Source organism: Mustela putorius, unplaced genomic scaffold (assembly GCF_011764305.1).
Source record: "Mustela putorius furo isolate JIRA1106 unplaced genomic scaffold, ASM1176430v1.1 tig00003983_pilon_pilon_pilon, whole genome shotgun sequence".
Classification (NCBI taxonomy): domain Eukaryota; kingdom Metazoa; phylum Chordata; class Mammalia; order Carnivora; family Mustelidae; genus Mustela; species Mustela putorius.
The window spans coordinates 4,636,485-4,652,728 of NW_025422123.1; the positions used below are offsets into that span (position 1 = coordinate 4,636,485).

Below are 16,244 nucleotides of genomic sequence, written 5' to 3' on the forward strand. Positions count from 1 at the left end.
ATGGTAACATCACTAAGATGACCTAACATTAACTCTTAAGAGGATCAAACTCTAAAATGATAGAACCACTGTGGAAGAGATTTTGGCAGTACCTCCTCGAGCTAGACAAGGGTGTCCCATGACATAGCAACTCCACTCCTGTGTAGTGCCCAGTGCGAATGAGTGTTTACAACAACCAAACAATAGGTCCAAGAATATCCATAACAGCTGTATTCATTAGAGCTAAAAATGAGAAACCACCCATAGGTCCATCAAGACTAACATGGGTAGGGATGCCTGGGTGGTTCAGTGGGCTAAAGCCTCTGCCTTCGGCCCAGGTCATGATCCCAGGGTCCTGGGATCAAGCCCCGCATCGGGCTCTCTGCTCAGCAGGGGGCCTGCTTCCCCCCCCCCCCGCCTGCCTCTCTGACTACTTGTGATCTCTCTCTGTCAAATAAGTAAATAAAATATTTAAAAAAAAAAAAAAAAGACTAGCATGGGTAAATACATTCTGGTACAATCATACACTGGAATATTATACAAAAATAAAATTAAAAAAAATAAAACAAAATAAAATAAGGCCTGATAGACCCAACAGCACTGTTGATCTCACCTGGACAATCTGGGTGGAAGAACTCAGACACAAAGGAGTAAATAGTAAATGACTTCATGTGTCTGAAATCCAAAATTGGAAAAACCGATTTTAAAGTAACAGTGGTTGCCCTTAGGTGGGGATGAGGGTTATTTGCTGGGAAGGGCACACCAGAAGTTTCTGGGGAGAAGGTGGGATCCCATCGGATCTGGTGGAGAGGTCTACATCTGAATTTGAGTGGTGGTTATATGAGCGGACGTATATGTAAAAATGCATCAGGTTATTTGCTTAAGATTTGGCTGTTCCTAAGTACACTTCAATTTTTAAAAATTGCCATTTGAGGTTATCTAGTTTCCTTGGTTGACACAAACCATTACAACTCCCCACTCCCTTTACTCTGATTCCTATTTGATGAGCTGCTTCCCATGGTTGACTTGTTCGAGGTGTGGATTTTCCCTCTGGAGCAAGGGGTGCACAGGACCCTATGGCCTTGGTATTTCAATTTGCCGGTGGCCTCCCACTGAGCTTTGTTAACGTGAACCAGTCTCCCCCACTCTGCTTACCCCTGGAATGGCTAGAATTGTGTTTTGGACCCCGAACCAACAGAGTCCCCACCAAGTCCCAGGCCCCCAAAGGCTCTGCCCCACTTAACCTCAGCCTCCTGCTCCACATGCCCTAGGAAGGCAATGCTAATGGCAGCAGCTTCTATTCCAAAGGTAACCAGGCCAGGACCGGTGTCAAGTGGCACCATGACATCATAATCCCTTCATTCAGTCTGTCAAACAACAAATGCTTCAAGCCTGTTAGCTGCTGCTTGGGTGCGGGAGAGACTATCAGGAAAAGCAAACAATGACAGAGCAGTGTTGGGGAGATGGATAGCAAACAAGGGAACAGAAATGAACAGGATGGCTTCAGAGTTCTGTAAGTGCTAGGACTACTTTCAAACAGGGGATGCGTCCAGGAACAGCGAGCAGAGGAGAGATATCCTTTAGAGAAATGGGAAAAGAAGACAATCTGGGACTAATGCCTGCCTCTGCTACCCACCCACTGGGTGCCGTTAGGTAAGTTACTTAACCTCTCTGAGCCTAAGCCTCTCCCTTCATATAATGGGAACAATAATACCTTCTCCTGGGGCTGGCATGAGGGTTTAAGACAACGTCTGGCCAAACAATATGTGCTCTCTCAATAAATGACAGATCCTGAGATGATGAAGTAGGAGCAAGAGTTTGGGGCAGGAGAGCGCCCTCTGGAGGCAGGAGGGCAAACCCTCAAAATCCCAGAGTAGAGACACTCAAAGCAGTCATGAAGCCAGTAAGATGTTTCACTGATATGTTAAAATTCATGTTGAGGGTGGTGCAAGGCCTCGGAGGAGCTGGGAACAGGGCAGAGGGATGAGGCCCCTTCGGAGCACTCCTCTCAGCTTCCCAGAACACTCAGCTCTCAGCAAGTTACTTCGTGACTTTAGCAAGTTACTTAAGCCTTCATTTTCTCACTTGTAAAATGGGCTTGTTATGAGGGATACGTAAGTAAACTCACATCAAGGGCCGAAAACAGGGCTTTTCAGTAACAGAAGCCATCTTTTCAGAAACAGTAAGCCATCTAAACATAGTAGCTAGCATCATTATTCTAGAAATGATCCCACACTCCTCTCAAGAACCCACCTCCCTGGGGCGGGGCGGGGGGGGCGCAAGCCCTTTCCATGAAAGGACCAGCCTTAATGTTACAGATAGTGATGAGTGATACCTTCCTGGGGTCTGCTGTATATATTTCCAAGCTCCTCTGCCTCGTTCTGAGAGGCAGAAATAGTACGTTTTATTTAGCCTCTTTTGGCAGAGAAGACAGCAGAGGTCCAGAAAAGGAAATGCCCTCTCCTCATCACTCACGGACACGGGATTGGAGCAGAGCGGGGACTTGAACCCAGGTCTTTCACCTGCTAGCTTGGAACTCTGTTCACTGTCCCAGTCCTCCACAGATTCCCCTACCCATCCTGTGTCACTGGGGAGCCTGCTGCCATGCCGACTCCAAGGCTGTCAGAGTTTGTATTGTAAGGTCCTTGGGAACTTTGGAGGCTGGATTTGATTACCTCTGTTTGACACCACATTGATGGATAGAAGATAGGACAGGAGTTTAGAACCACGTATGTTTCCCTGCCTCTGGTCTATGAGACTTTTCCGAGTTCATTCTCCTGAGCGCTCTCAACGAAGCCCCACGGAAAAGGAAAATGGGATCTCCCAACCTGTGTGCCATAAAGTGTTCATTGATAGTCCTCTGCCAAACCAGGATGCTAATGCTGCACCTTCTCTCTCCTTCCCAGAGTGTCTCTGCACCCGAGTGTAGATTTTTAAAGGCTCTGAAAAGTCCCTTAGTAAACATACCCATGTAACTTAGTTAAAGCCAGTGCTTTCCAAATGTATTTGATCCTTCTTCACAGAGGATCTCCTAGCATCTTGAGAGAGACAAATGCTGTGGAAAACAAGTGGAGAAATACTGATCCCAAGCTCAATATAAAATGAATGTCTGTCAAGTCAAGTCAAGTACGATGCCCGCCCCCCAGCCCTGTGGCTGAGCACGACCAAACAGCATGAGAGATGTCACGCACAGGGCAGCATAATAAGGAGGACAGCTGAGGCGGAAATAGTGGGTCCCTAGTAGAAGGCTTCTGGCCTATTGGCTCACTCCTTTTTCCTCCAGAAAGCATACACCCCAAATTATAGGTGGGGGTCAGGACCGCGAGCACCCAGCAGCCCAGTGAGGAAGCCTCACACTCTCAAGGATTCATGGTAAGACAAGTTCAACTTGCCCACTAGGCTTCGGAAGAGAATTCTCACTGGAACCTGGGGGGCAATTTCCTCAGAGACCCCCATCCCTCATGAGAGAATCTCCTCCCCGGCACTAGTCAAGGTGTGGGAGGTGCTGTTAACCACGCAAGGAGCTACCAGTAAGATGTAGAGCCAAAGAAGGCAGGCAATGAAATGAATGGAAACCCTTCATTTAAAGCTCCAGCGGCTTTCCTTCAGGTCTCCTCCCCACGCAGCATTTTAAAAGGTTAATCATCGTCAGATGGAGGCTGTGGTCCTGCTTCCTGTTCCCTACTCTTTCTGGAAAGGTGTGTGGCTACAGGCCACGGAAACTTTCAGAGGAGGCGGGGGTGGGGAAGGAGAAGAGAAGGGAGCTGCAGACTTTCCCACCTGGCATCGGTTCATTCTGCCCCATTAGCAGATGGCAGGGCGAGGGCCACCATCCTCACAGCCTCCCAAGAGCATCCATGAGTGTTCTGAGCCAGGCAGTACGGAATCAGGATCTGCGTTCCGGTCCTGGCTCCACCAGTCCGCACACCCTTATGAGCATGAGGGGCTGAGCTTGGTGCTGGGGAGAGTCCAGGGAAGTGTGCAGTCCTGGAAAAGCTGGGATAAGGACAATGCCTATAAAGGCCTGCTGAGCAGCAGAAAGGAGGCAGGGAGGGATCGGCTGGGAGCTGGAGTTAAGGCTCCAGTGTCCCCCAACCCACCCCCCTAACTTAACAATAACATCACGATATATACACACGAATAGCAAGTTACTCTGCGCAAAGAGTAATGTGCAGCCTTGTGTCAAGTGTTTCATGTCTATTATCTCATGCATTGCTCATAACAAGCCTTTTGCTCCCATTTGTCAGATCAGGAAACTGAGGCTCGGCAAGGTTAAGTACGTTGTCCAAGGATGCCCTGCTGATTTAGTCTGACTCTCTGACTTTTATGCTAAGCCCTGTGCGTTTCCAGCTCCCGAGGGCCTGGCACAGTGCTGGGGGCTCAGGATGCAGGATGTGGTCTCCAAGTCACTAGTTGGGTCAGTCCCAGGCAGCATCCTTAGAAGCCATCTTTCTGTGCTCCTCCCAGCTCCTGGTTCGCACATGTTTATCAATCCTTTTATGCATGTAATGCAAATGGACACTTAATAATTTAGCAGAGTTAACAGTGCTGAAATATTAACAGGCTTTTCCCTTTTAATTAGCTGCTCAGAGAATGGCGGCTAGGGTCTGGGAGGAAGCTCGTGGGGCAGGCCCCTGGCCAGCTCCGCCTGGGTACCTTTCTTCCGGGGATGATGTTAGGGCATACCTCTCCAACAAACCACAGGCCATCAAACATGGACCTCTTGGGAAAATTAACCCTTTTGTGCTCTCCGCAGAGGGCTTTGCTCTGCCTCCCCCTTGGCCCTGGCTGTCTGTGGCGCTGGCTAACACCTGTCCTCTGTTCACCACCCAGGATGGACCATGGGACTTCTCCAAACCCAGGGGAGGCTCCAATTCAATACTGGGAAAAACCAGTCTGAAACAGTCTCCCTCAAACCACGCCATCTCCTCCGACCCCACCTTAATGCTGGTCGTCTTGAGGGACACCTGGCCTGGCTTAGTCAGTTGAAGCACCCAAGGTTTTGGATGGTTTTTGGCTCAGGTCATGATCTCAGGGTCGCAGGATGGAGCCCTGCACTGGGCTCTGCTCAGTGGGGAATCTGTTTGGGATTCTCTGTCTCTCTCCCCCACCCCTTGTGCTCTCACTCTCTCTCATTCTCTCTCAAATAAATATATCCTAAAAAAAAAAAAAAAAAAGAATGCCAGTCATCTTGAAGGGAAGCCCCATCACACTCTACCCTACACACCTCTGGACATTCTCTCAGGTCATTAGACCTCAGTGCACACTGCGGTATATCCTCCCTCTCCATCCTCCCTATCGCTCCTGGCCTTCCAGCCTTTCAAAGGACACACACAATTGCCTGTTTATTTGCCACTGAATCTTTGATTTGTTCTGCAGTATTTCCTAAGCACCTATTGTGTGACCTATTCTGCCCTCAGCACTGGGACGCAAGACAAAGTAACGCAGAGCCACCCTCAGTGAAGAACCGCTGTCCTCACTTTGCTGCAGATCCCATTAGTGTTTGCTCTCTACACCGGAGTCCTTTTCTTGCTCATCACAACCAAACCTGTATTCAGCCAACCTCCTCTTTGGCCACAGAAATCTCCCCAACCCCAGCACGGATATTTCTGACCTCCAAATACAAGGTGCTATCCCTGAATATGAGAGCAGCCACAACAGAAGGGTTGAGTGCTTGGGCTGCCACCCTATCACCACGACTAAACATAAAAACAGGCAGGGCCTGCTACTGTCTGCAGAGCCTGCTCCTATTTGCAGGAGCAGATACTGTTTTCAGAGCCTAGTACTGTTTGCAGAGCCTAGTACAGTTTGCAGAGCCCAACATTTTGGGCAGAGCCTGACCCTCTTGACAAGATTTCTCTGCCAGCAGTGGTGGCCAATCCATTGCCCAGGCCCAGGGAATGCCCAACACCCTCACACCCACATCTGACTTCATCAGAAAGCACACAGTGTTTGAGAGTGCTCGGTGATACGCAGACTCTTCCTTGTCTATGGATTAGTAGAAGTCTAATGGGCACCCCACTAATGGAACTCTGGATGTTGGGACAAACCACCAAGAAAGTCCCCTACTTGGAGACTCTGAGGTGCCCTGGGAGAAGTTATAAGGGGCTTTCTCCCTCAGTCACAGAAGATCAGGATCAAAACTCTCAATGGTGAGGGCAGCTCTAACCAGTGCAGGCGGGACACTCACGGAAGACCAAGGAGAGGCACAAGCCCTAAATCTGGCACTGCTCGACCTGAAGCTTATGTGTAAGCCTGACGGGCAGCCCAGATGGTGTGGGATGAGGTGCAGGGGACAGGACTCTACTGCTCATTTCCCTACTGTTGGGCTAGTCATTCAGCCTCCTGAAGCCTCAGTTTCCTCAATCGGCAAATGGAGAAAAAAGACATCTCGGGCAGTAGTGGAAATAACTTCTGGGTTATGAGAATTAAATGAGATCGCTCACATCAGGTACATAACACAAGGACTGGTATCTCAGTAGGTACTTCATAAATTCGAGTCCCTTTTCCATTTGATAATATAGCCCTGGACCCTGTGGGAACCAGTTCAAAGAGCCTGCAAGAAGAAAATGTAACACTGGATGCAGAGGTCTACTTTGAGGGGGAATACCACAAGCTGTAATCTTGAGAGACCAGAACAGAAGAATAATCGCAGGAAGGAAAGGTCTCCCCAAGGGAACATACAGGATGACGGTGGGAGAGAGAGGCTATCATCATCATGGCAGAGAATGGCTTCTAGAAGGCAGGACCTGAGCCTGCCTGGCTAAGGGATATGAGGCATACGAGGCCCACAGATATGGGGTCGCTCATGTAGTTTTCCTGCTTGGGTCCCATCTACCCAGCCCCACCAAGCTCTGCCAGTCCTGGGGACCCCATCACTGCCATTCCCTTGGCCCTGCACCCTGGCAGCAGCCCCAGACACTGATATGATCAAACCAGCCCACACTAAAGCGTAACTATGGACCCAAAGCCATGGGAGGCACGGGTCTGGTGTAGACACAGCCCGGGCATGGGGTTCTCATCCAGGAAGTTGCAGCAATTGCTCTGTGGCCTGGGGCAAGTCTTTTAACTCTCTGGTCTAGAGCCTCAGTTTCCTGACTATAAAATGGGCATAAATGCGCTCCCTATTATGAGAGTTAAACACAGTATGAACGGAATCCACCAAGCACAAGTGCCCACTGCCTAGGAAATAGTCATGAAGTACAGTTCAAAGGGAGCAGAATAAAACCAGCTAGGTCTAGGCCCCCAACCCAGAACGTAGAGCTTGGGCTAGTCCTACGCCGGGGAATGGAAAGCATCATGGCTTTGCTGAAGCAAAGAGCCCCCAAAGCCCCACCTGACCCCCAAACCCAAGTGGCTTCCTCCAAGCCCCATACAGATGAGACCCAACCTGGAAGCAGAGGCCACTGGCAGGGGCCTGGCCCCAGCTGGCTGTGGGCACTGAGGAGAGATGACAAGACTAAGGACACTGAACTGGGGCTCAGGTCGGGCTTTAGGGGCTCTTTGTGGGTCCCTCTGTGGGGACCCTGGGCCCACAGACAGAATGGGACAGTGGCAGGTGGGCAGGAATCCTTTCTAACCAAACCTGTAAGAACTGGTTGGAGGCCTCACTCCAGCACTTAACATGAGCAAACTCCCATTCTGCCCTATAAAAGAGAGGCCAACGATATGACGCTCATAGTGCCTCACTGAGAGGACATATCAGAAAGCTCCATATAAAACTGTAAAGTTCTGCTCAGATCAGGTGCTTATTAGGTGCCGAGAGACCCAAACGTGGTTTCAGGAGGCAAACTAGAATTTAAGAAACAAGCCATAACACACCTATTAAACCCAGGGAAATAAATTCAGAGGATTAAATCCACTGTGGCTGGGCTATGTGCAAAGCCAGCTCCAACTTTTTGTAACACGACCCGGCAGGGCGAAATGAGACCATAAAACTGTTCCTATCCTATGACCTATTAGGCAATCTCACTTTGGGGAATAGGCCCCAAGGAAATAATTTAAAAGGAAAAAGGAATTCACATAAGGATATTCACAGCCGAGCTATTTAGAAGCCGGAGAAACTGGCGTCTTCCCAGACTGTCCACATCAGAGAAATGGTGACCAAACCCCAGCGGGTCGACGCAGGAGGTACCCTGCAGCCATTAAAGTGACAAGGCTGAGGGCTCAGTCAATACCACGAGACGTGTGCAGGAGATAAAGTCGGCCAACAGCGCAGAACTGACGACTGTTTACCGCTATGTAAAAATGTATTGACAGGTATGAGAAGGGAATTTAGAATGAACAGTTAATGTTTGATGCTCATTGGGTTCCTTTTTTTTTCTTATGAGGTTGTTTAAGTGGGTAATAATAACAACCCTGAAAGCAAAATCAATCCTGTGGCTTGAGAGCAGGTGGGGCGTTAGACCCCCCCAGACTGAAGAGCAGGGAGGGGAGGACAGAGTTTCTAGAGAGCCCCCAAGGGCCCCACCCCCAAGGCATGTGTGGGTTTTGGGGCCTCATCCCACCCAGCTGTGGGGTGGAATTAGAGGTACCACAACCTGACTGCATGAAACGTCTCGAAGCTACCTCCCCACAGTTCCCCCAGACCGGCTTTCACCCCCACTCAGCTCAGGAGGCAGCAGGAGGATTAGCTCGAGGTTTAAAAAAATCAGGGAGCTGAGGTGTAAGGGCCTGATTCGCTCTCTGCCGCTCTCTGCATCCAGTGACCTCAGGAGGACAGCAGTCACCACCCCACCCGCCCCTGCAGCACCCCACGGTCCAAGAGCCATTCCTCACCCTCACCTTCATTAGTGAAGACACACTATCCCCTGCCATCAGCTGGAAACAGCCCGCCTTGGCTTCTCCCCTTCTCCCACACCCCACACCCAAGCCACCAGCAAGCCCTCTCAGCTGCCTTCAAAACTGATCCCCAATCCGACCCCTGTGATACAACCCCACTTTTAGCCATCACCATCTTCTGCCTGGATTTCTACAGCAGCCTCCTGAGAGAAACACCCTGCTTCCTCCCTTGCCCAGTACAGTCTTTTCTCCAGCAGAAACCAGATAAATCCCTTTACAACACTTCATCAGGCCCTGTCCTTCCTCTGCTCAAAACCCTGTAGTGTCTCCCATCTCAAGCAGAATCAAAGCCAACACTTTTTTAATAGGCTGTCACACCCCTGTCATTTGCTCCCATCCCCATCTTATGTTCTGTTCTACTGTCCCAAGCACTGTGGTCGCACTGCTCTCTCTGTTGTTCTTCAAGCAGACCAAGCCCACTCCTACCTCAGGGCCTTTGCACTTGCAGCTCCTGCTGCCGCATTATTCTGCCCCATATTTCCAGAACTCACTCCCTTACTTCCTTCAGCTGTGTTTTGAGGGAGACCTTCCTGGACCACCCTATTTCAGACAGCACGCCTGCCCCACTTCCACTACTTTCAATCCCTTTCCCTGCTTTGTGGGTTCTTCATAACACTCATCAACACCCTGCATATTAAACAGTCACTTATTCATTCTTTTTCTGTGTCCCTTTCAAAAGGCAAATACCTCTGAGAAGGAAAGCATGTTAAATTCCTGAAAAAGATAGTCAGTCTTTTCTTTCCAAGAGTCAGTGCAGGAAGCATCAAGTCGGGGAACATCTTTTCTTTAGCACTGGGTACATTTATAAATCAAGAAATGCAATACCTGCCCTCCTGTTAAGTATCCTCATAATTTTTTTTTCTCTATCACTGAAGGGTTTCACTCCTTTTTTGGCTAAAACTTTAGAAATCACATAAGCAGCATGCACTGTAGGACCTGATTATAAGCTGAGCATCCCCCGAACAACTTGTAAATGATTTGGAACCCAGAGGTCAGGGAGAAAGGTGAAGGACTTGGGGAGGGAGGAAGCCAATAGGACCAGAATTCAATCACAGCCAGAGACAAAAAAGTCATTGCCCTTAGGAAGCTGCTGGGGGCTGAGGAGGTATGGGTGGGGGGCTGCCTCTAAGGACGAAAATGAGGTCTGGGAGAGGCAGGGGTGCAGCAAAGGCCTGAGTGTAAAACACACCTGTCTCCCAACCAGCAAAGTGGCTCACAGGGAATGTTCTGGCTATAAATTTCCCCGGGAGGAAGATGGCAGGAGGTCTGGAATTCTGCCATCTTTTCTCCGGGGCCAGGGTCTTGGTCTTGCTCCCTCTTTCCCCTAATAATGTGTCACATGCCAGTACCTAGAGCCCCACGTGCTGCTTCTTTGGTGGCAGCCTCTGTGACCCACTAGCTCCCCCAGCCAGGCTCAGGCCCAGGTATCACTCACTTAGCTGGGCCGCCTCTGGACACTGACTCCCTGTGTGCCAGGCCCCGTGCTAAGAATGGCCTTCCATGCACTCCCACTGCCTCTTCACCATAGCGCCCTCAGGAAGACGCTGAGACCTCTATCTTGTGCCCGGGGGAAGCTTGTGCGTGAGGCACAGAGCCTAACCTGCCCGAGATCACACAGCCAGGGAGTGGCTGAGGCAGAACCTGAACCCAGATCTGTGTCAGAACCCTCTACCCCTTCATGCCATATACTCCCACCTGGGAGAGATGATTATTCATCCACTTTGATATATTTAGTTGCTGGCTTCTGAAATTAGACCTTGGTGGTGTCATGGAGCCCGGCAAATCATGTGCGACAGCTGACCTCAGAGCTGCTAGTCACTGACACCTGGGTGTGAAGAACGTCTCTGGTTACTCCCCTTCCTGCGGGCACCAGTGCAAAAAAAGAAGGAAACGGGAGGGGGGTGGGTAGCTGTAGGACCATCGGCTGACCCTTCCCAGAATCCTCCTCTCCCGTTGCCATGGCGTCACCTCTTCAGAGGCCTGCACCCTGGAGGTGAGGGTGAGGTGGGGCCAAAGGGAGCTACCTGGAAAAAAGGGAGCTAGCCTGTTCATGGGGTCCCTCTGGAAAGATGCAGAGGCGTCAGTCCTGAGACCCTCCATCACCAGGGCCACCCTCAGGTAGAAGGGAGAAGTGATTCTCAGGAGGAAGTGAGAAAGATAGAGCAGAGGGGGGTGAGGGAGGTGGCAGAAGGATCTGAAGTGTGGGGAAACCGAGGCACCCAAGGAAGCCTGGACCCTGCAAGGACTGGATACTTTATAGCACTAGCCCAGTGCCTAGCAAATATAAGTCCTTAATGAAGGTCAGTCAGAGCTGTCATTACTGTAAGTGCTCAGAGAGTTCGGAGCATGGTGGATCAGAGACCGGTGAGCCCCCCATTTGCTCAGACAGGAACGGAGCCTGAACACGGTACCAGGAAGATGCACTTGGGGCTTCTGGGATGGGGGGCTCGCCAACCCGGCACAGCAGCTTTTCCAAAGTGTCAGCTCCCCTCTGAGCCTGAGCAGCTCTGCTTCTGCAAGGCCGGCTGGGGAGGGCTTCAGGGGAAGAATAGACCCTCCTGCCACTCAGCCCAGCTGGGGCCACTGTCCGTGGGCCCAGCCCAGCCCAGCCCCCATCCTGGCACGGGCGCAGTGGGTGAGCGCACGCCTGGCACAGGCCCCAGTGCCCGGGAGAGAGGCTCCGAGCAGGCGGCTTTGTATTTTGTGAAAACCAAATCCACAACTGAGCTCTCCAGCCAAGCCGGGCCTGCTGGGAAGGCTGGCGGGCCTCTCTTCCCGTCCCCCTGCTGGGGCCCACCCTCCCCTCCTCAACCCCCACCCCAGGAACCATGGGGAGCACCAGCTGCCACCCCGGCTGGCATGGGGGGCCGAGGGAGACCGGCCTGGGCCCAGCTCTGGTGAGCCAGGGTTCACCCCCCACCACCCTGACCCCCTTCCTGCCTAGAATAAATTGGAATACAAATCAGAGGGAAACGCTTTCCTCTGTTTGAACAAATTGCTATGGATTCCTCCCTGTCTCAGGTCAGGGCTCGCAATGGGGGATATTTTCACTCGCCGACTGCTAATAGACTCAGGAGAAGCTGCTGGATCGATGGAGGCCGGGGAAAATTAGCCAGGAGCTCCAGGCCAGCCTCAGCCTGCCCCTGGCCCCCACTTCAGGTCTCCTAGAAGTAGGGGTTGGGGGGCACAGCCATAACCCAGGCTGGACATAAGCACTGGGCTGACGGCCCAGGGTGCTGGATAACCATTTCTGTCCCCCGCCTGGGAACCAAGGGCTGCCCGGAGTGGCAGGGGGATAAAGGTGGACCCAGAGAAGGGCCCCCAAACAGATCTGCAGTCTCCCCACAGGTAACACACTTGGCCCCCTGTGCAGAGGAGGGCAGGTTCTTGGATACATAACCATGCATTCACACACCTTCAGCATGGGTACACCCTCGTATATTTATGGGTACACAAAAAAATACAAACGGAGTACACATGCACAGTATAGAGAGAATGGTGGGGGGTGTTCCAGCTCTTATCGAGGTACCCAGTGGGAGCAGCTTATCACGTTGTCAATGGTCCTACACACACACACACACACACACACACTGATCACCAGAACTCCCACCCCATCACCTCCTTTTGCCTCTCAGTCTGGCTCTCTAGAGTCACTCCTGACACCTGCCCCAGCTCCCCCAGAAGGAGGGGGAGGAGACTGGGAGGGAGGCAGCCCACCCAGGCCCTGGACAGCCTCACAGCCCCTGCTCATTCAGCCCCTGAGAAAGTAAGGAAATGAGTCAGGAGTGTGGAGGCTTTGGGCACACTCAGGACAGAACCCCCCTGGCACTGCCGAGGCCACTGTGACAGCGGGCAGTGCCAGGGGGCCATGTCCATCTGGGGGAACTAGGGGAGGCAAGAGGGGAGGGGAGAGCCCACTGCAGCCTCTGAACGCCCCAGAAGGAGGTGGAATGGCTTGATCACGAGAAAACCACTCATGTCTGCGGCTGGCTGCCCTAGCCCACATGAAACCCCACACACAAACACACACACACATACACATGCGCACACACTCCCCTCAGTAAATCAGAGCCCAGATCTCGCTTGGGAGAGATGTAGGAAAGAAGGATGCATTCACTGGCAAACAAGAGTAAAGCTAGTAGCTTGGTGTGTCCCTGCCTCTGGCCACTGGTTTCTGCCTCTGAAAACTGACCAGTTAGGGACAGCTGACCTCTTAGCTCATTATCTCTGACCTTCCATGATTCTAAGCAGGGCTCCCTATTTGCTGTGTGGCCTGAAGATTTCTCTTGCCCCTTCTTGGCTTCAGGTTTCTCTCCCAACAAATGATTAGATCTGCCCTAAGATGCCTGCTGGCTCTGACTCTAGGAGTCGGTAATTCTATATCATCTGTCTCGCTCTCTGCTGTATCTTCAGCACCTAGAACAGTGTCTGGCACATAGGAGGCACTCAATAAATATTTGATGGATTAATTCATCTCAGGTAGGTAACGAACCGACACAAAAATTCACAACAGACTAAGGTGCTTTGATGTGGATCCATACGGCCCAGGGACATTCAAGGGTGCAGGCTAGCCTAGTCATTGCCCATAGGAGGAGGTTTTGTTCCTGGAGAAGGAAGTGAACAGAATGCCATCAACCCTATTACAACCACATGGCATTCTGCCTGCAGAGAGCTAGTCTCGGAGGTTGTCCCCACCTTTTTCTTAGCTTTGAATTCAGCAGTTGGGGAGCTAAAGATCAGGCCTCTCATAGCAATGCCTGAAAGACCCATAGACTCCAAGTCTGTCCTCAGTGATCCCCCAACCCCACCCTTCCCAAGGCCGAGGCCCCCTCCATCCCTCAGGGAGAGCCTGGGTTCTATTGGGAAGGTCTTGGGGAAGGTGATGTGCTGGGGCTCCGGTCACAGAATCCAAGGAAGTAAATGAGCAGTTCACAGATCTGATGGCCACAGGGAGACTCTGCAGACTGGAGTCAGGGCTTATACAGAAGACAAGACCTTAGAACAAAGAGCTCAGCCAAACAGGCTGGGTCTGGAAAAGCAAGGTGGATGGCTTAGGCAGGATATATAGCACAAGCTGTCGGTGGTGCCTGCCACCCCTGTGCTGCCCCCACCCAACCACTTGATTGCACACTGGCCAGAAGCTGCTTCTCTCTGCCTGAGGCTGTCTCCGGTCAATAGAGCTTATACAGCATGTGGACTGGGCTGTAAGTACCAAGAAATTTATACCCCCAGAATAGCCCTCAGCTGACAACAGGAGCTAGTGTATATATGCCCCAGCTCCTTCACCATGGTGGGAGAACTCCAGGGTGTTTACGGTGTCCCAGGTGTCCACAATGGGACATGGTGTTGACTGGCTTGACCACGCACCTTTTCAGGGTTCCCTTTGCTTCCCTGTCTTACATCTCCATTTCCCCACCAGAGATTTCCAGGCTCACCTGTCAAATAAATGGCCTCATTGGGCTTCTCATCCCAAGGTCTGCTGCTGGAGAACCCAAACAAAGACTGTGAGTCCAAGCCCATTCTGATCATCATGATGTCCACTATTAGATCTCTCATATGGCCATGATCCAGAGCCCTCATATTGCTTAACAATCACACCCACAAACATCACATAACTGACCGTGGCCCCCAGCCATGACCCGTTACTTTCTTGGAAACTTCCTTGCCTGAGTACCAACACTTCAAGATCCAACTCATCTCATCAACTGACCTAGGCCACTGGCAAAAGGCCTGAGTGCTGCCAGGTATTCCCAGAGTGACCTTCTGGTAACAGTGTCCGTGTTTCTGCTTGTTAATAACTCTAAGGTGGGCCTTAGACAGTATGACAGAGATGTTGGACCTGGTGGGGCCTGGCAGCAACTTCCAGTTCACACTGCCAAGCCAGCTGCCTCTTCTACCCACAAAGGCGGGCCTCCTTGAGATTTCCATTAAGGGCTTCCAACATCTAAGCCAGAGTCCTGAGCACAGACCAAGCCCCGGATCCTATAGTTCAGATACAAAAAGGCCTGGGAATAGACAAAGGGTTCAGAGAGGAGTGCAGGGTGGGGGAGATTATAAAGGTGTGGCTATAGAAGAGCTTATAAATGCCATGTGGACATGTCCTGGCTTCTCCTGAACCTAGAAAGGTGATACTGGAGAACAAGCAAGATCTAGCTATGGAGGGGTGCCTGGGTGGCTCAGTGGGTTAAAGCCTCTACCTTCGGCTCAGGTCATGATCTCAGGGTCCTGGGTTAGAGCCTGGCATCAGGCTCTCGGCTCAGCGAGGAGCCTGCTTCCTCCTCTCTCTCTGCCTGCCTCTCTGCCTGGTTGTGATCTCTCTCTGTCAAATAAATAAAATATTTTATTAAAAAAAAAAAGATATAGCTATAGAGTCCCTTCGCATGGCTTTTAACTTCAGTCTTGACTCCTAATTGCTATGTGACCTCGACAAGCCCCTTACCCTCACTGGTCTCAGTTTCTTCCTGCACTGAATCTCAAAGATAAGCTTCTGGGTCACTTAAGGTCACTGGATGGAAGCAGAGCTCACACCTTACTATGTCCCCATCTCATAGCTTTCCCTCTGTCTACCCTGTGGCCTTATTCCAGAAAGGACAGGGAAGTCAGGCCTTGCCACCTCCAGTGTGCTTTGTGAGCCTATGTATTTTACTGGGAGTTAAAGTGACTTCCGCCAAGGTCTCCCCACATTTCACTGAAACCCTAGAACCAGACACAGGTACATGAGGCCACCGGAATCCAGCTCCCTACCTCTACCCTCCTGGTGTCTTAAGAATCACATATGGGAAAAATCTCAGGGCCAAACAGATGTTCAAGGTCAGCTCAGAGGCCTTAGCTCCTGAATCTTTCTGTTAGAGAGTATGTTATGGCAAGTTGAAACAAGGTCAGACAATGAGAAGTTCCCAGAAACAAGGACCAGAAAGACACTGAGCAAACAGCAGTGTGGTAGACTGGTCTCCGGTGGGTGTGAATCCGACAGGAAGATGAGCTAGATTGTCATTTCTATAGTACAGTCCCCAGCTTTCAGTATGGACTGCCAGTTTCTGGCCTAAAAATCAGAAAGATCCTCAGAGCTCTTCTGTGGCGATGACTCAAAGAAGCCACCTGCTCGTGGAAAGGGGTATCAAGCAGCAGAAATGAACAAACTCGGGCAAGCCTGAATGGTGGGGGGAAGGGGAGGGAACAAGTGCAGATGGGAAGCAGGACCCCTCATGAATGTCTGTCTCTTTCCTGTGCCTCTCGGTCTTCTCTGAGGATCCTTCTGGGCAACCTCAGAGCAGCCAGAGCTGCCCACCCCACCTGAGCCAGGCTGGCAGGGAAGGGTGAGAGCAGCGTTCACATCCGTCTAAATCCTTTCTCATTTCAAGAAATGCCAACTGGCCCTGAGGTGGGGATTTGTTCTAAAGACTATTCATTACCTACCCAATATC

At 51.2% G+C, this 16,244-nt stretch overlaps 1 protein-coding gene across 3 annotated transcripts in view; it reads right to left on the reverse strand.

The window, feature by feature from the left end:
* The window catches only part of MDGA1 (MAM domain containing glycosylphosphatidylinositol anchor 1), a 58,428-nt gene that overhangs the window by 31,823 nt on the left and 10,361 nt on the right, over positions 1-16,244 (reverse strand). The window contains exon 1 of one of the 3 annotated variants that reach the window (XM_004740000.1): positions 1,224-1,282. The exons of the other annotated variants lie outside the window; for them this stretch is intronic. The gene's annotated coding sequence lies outside the window, so the exon portion shown is untranslated. Of the gene's footprint in view, positions 1-1,223; positions 1,283-16,244 lie in introns of those variants that run through there. 3 annotated transcript variants of the gene reach the window in all.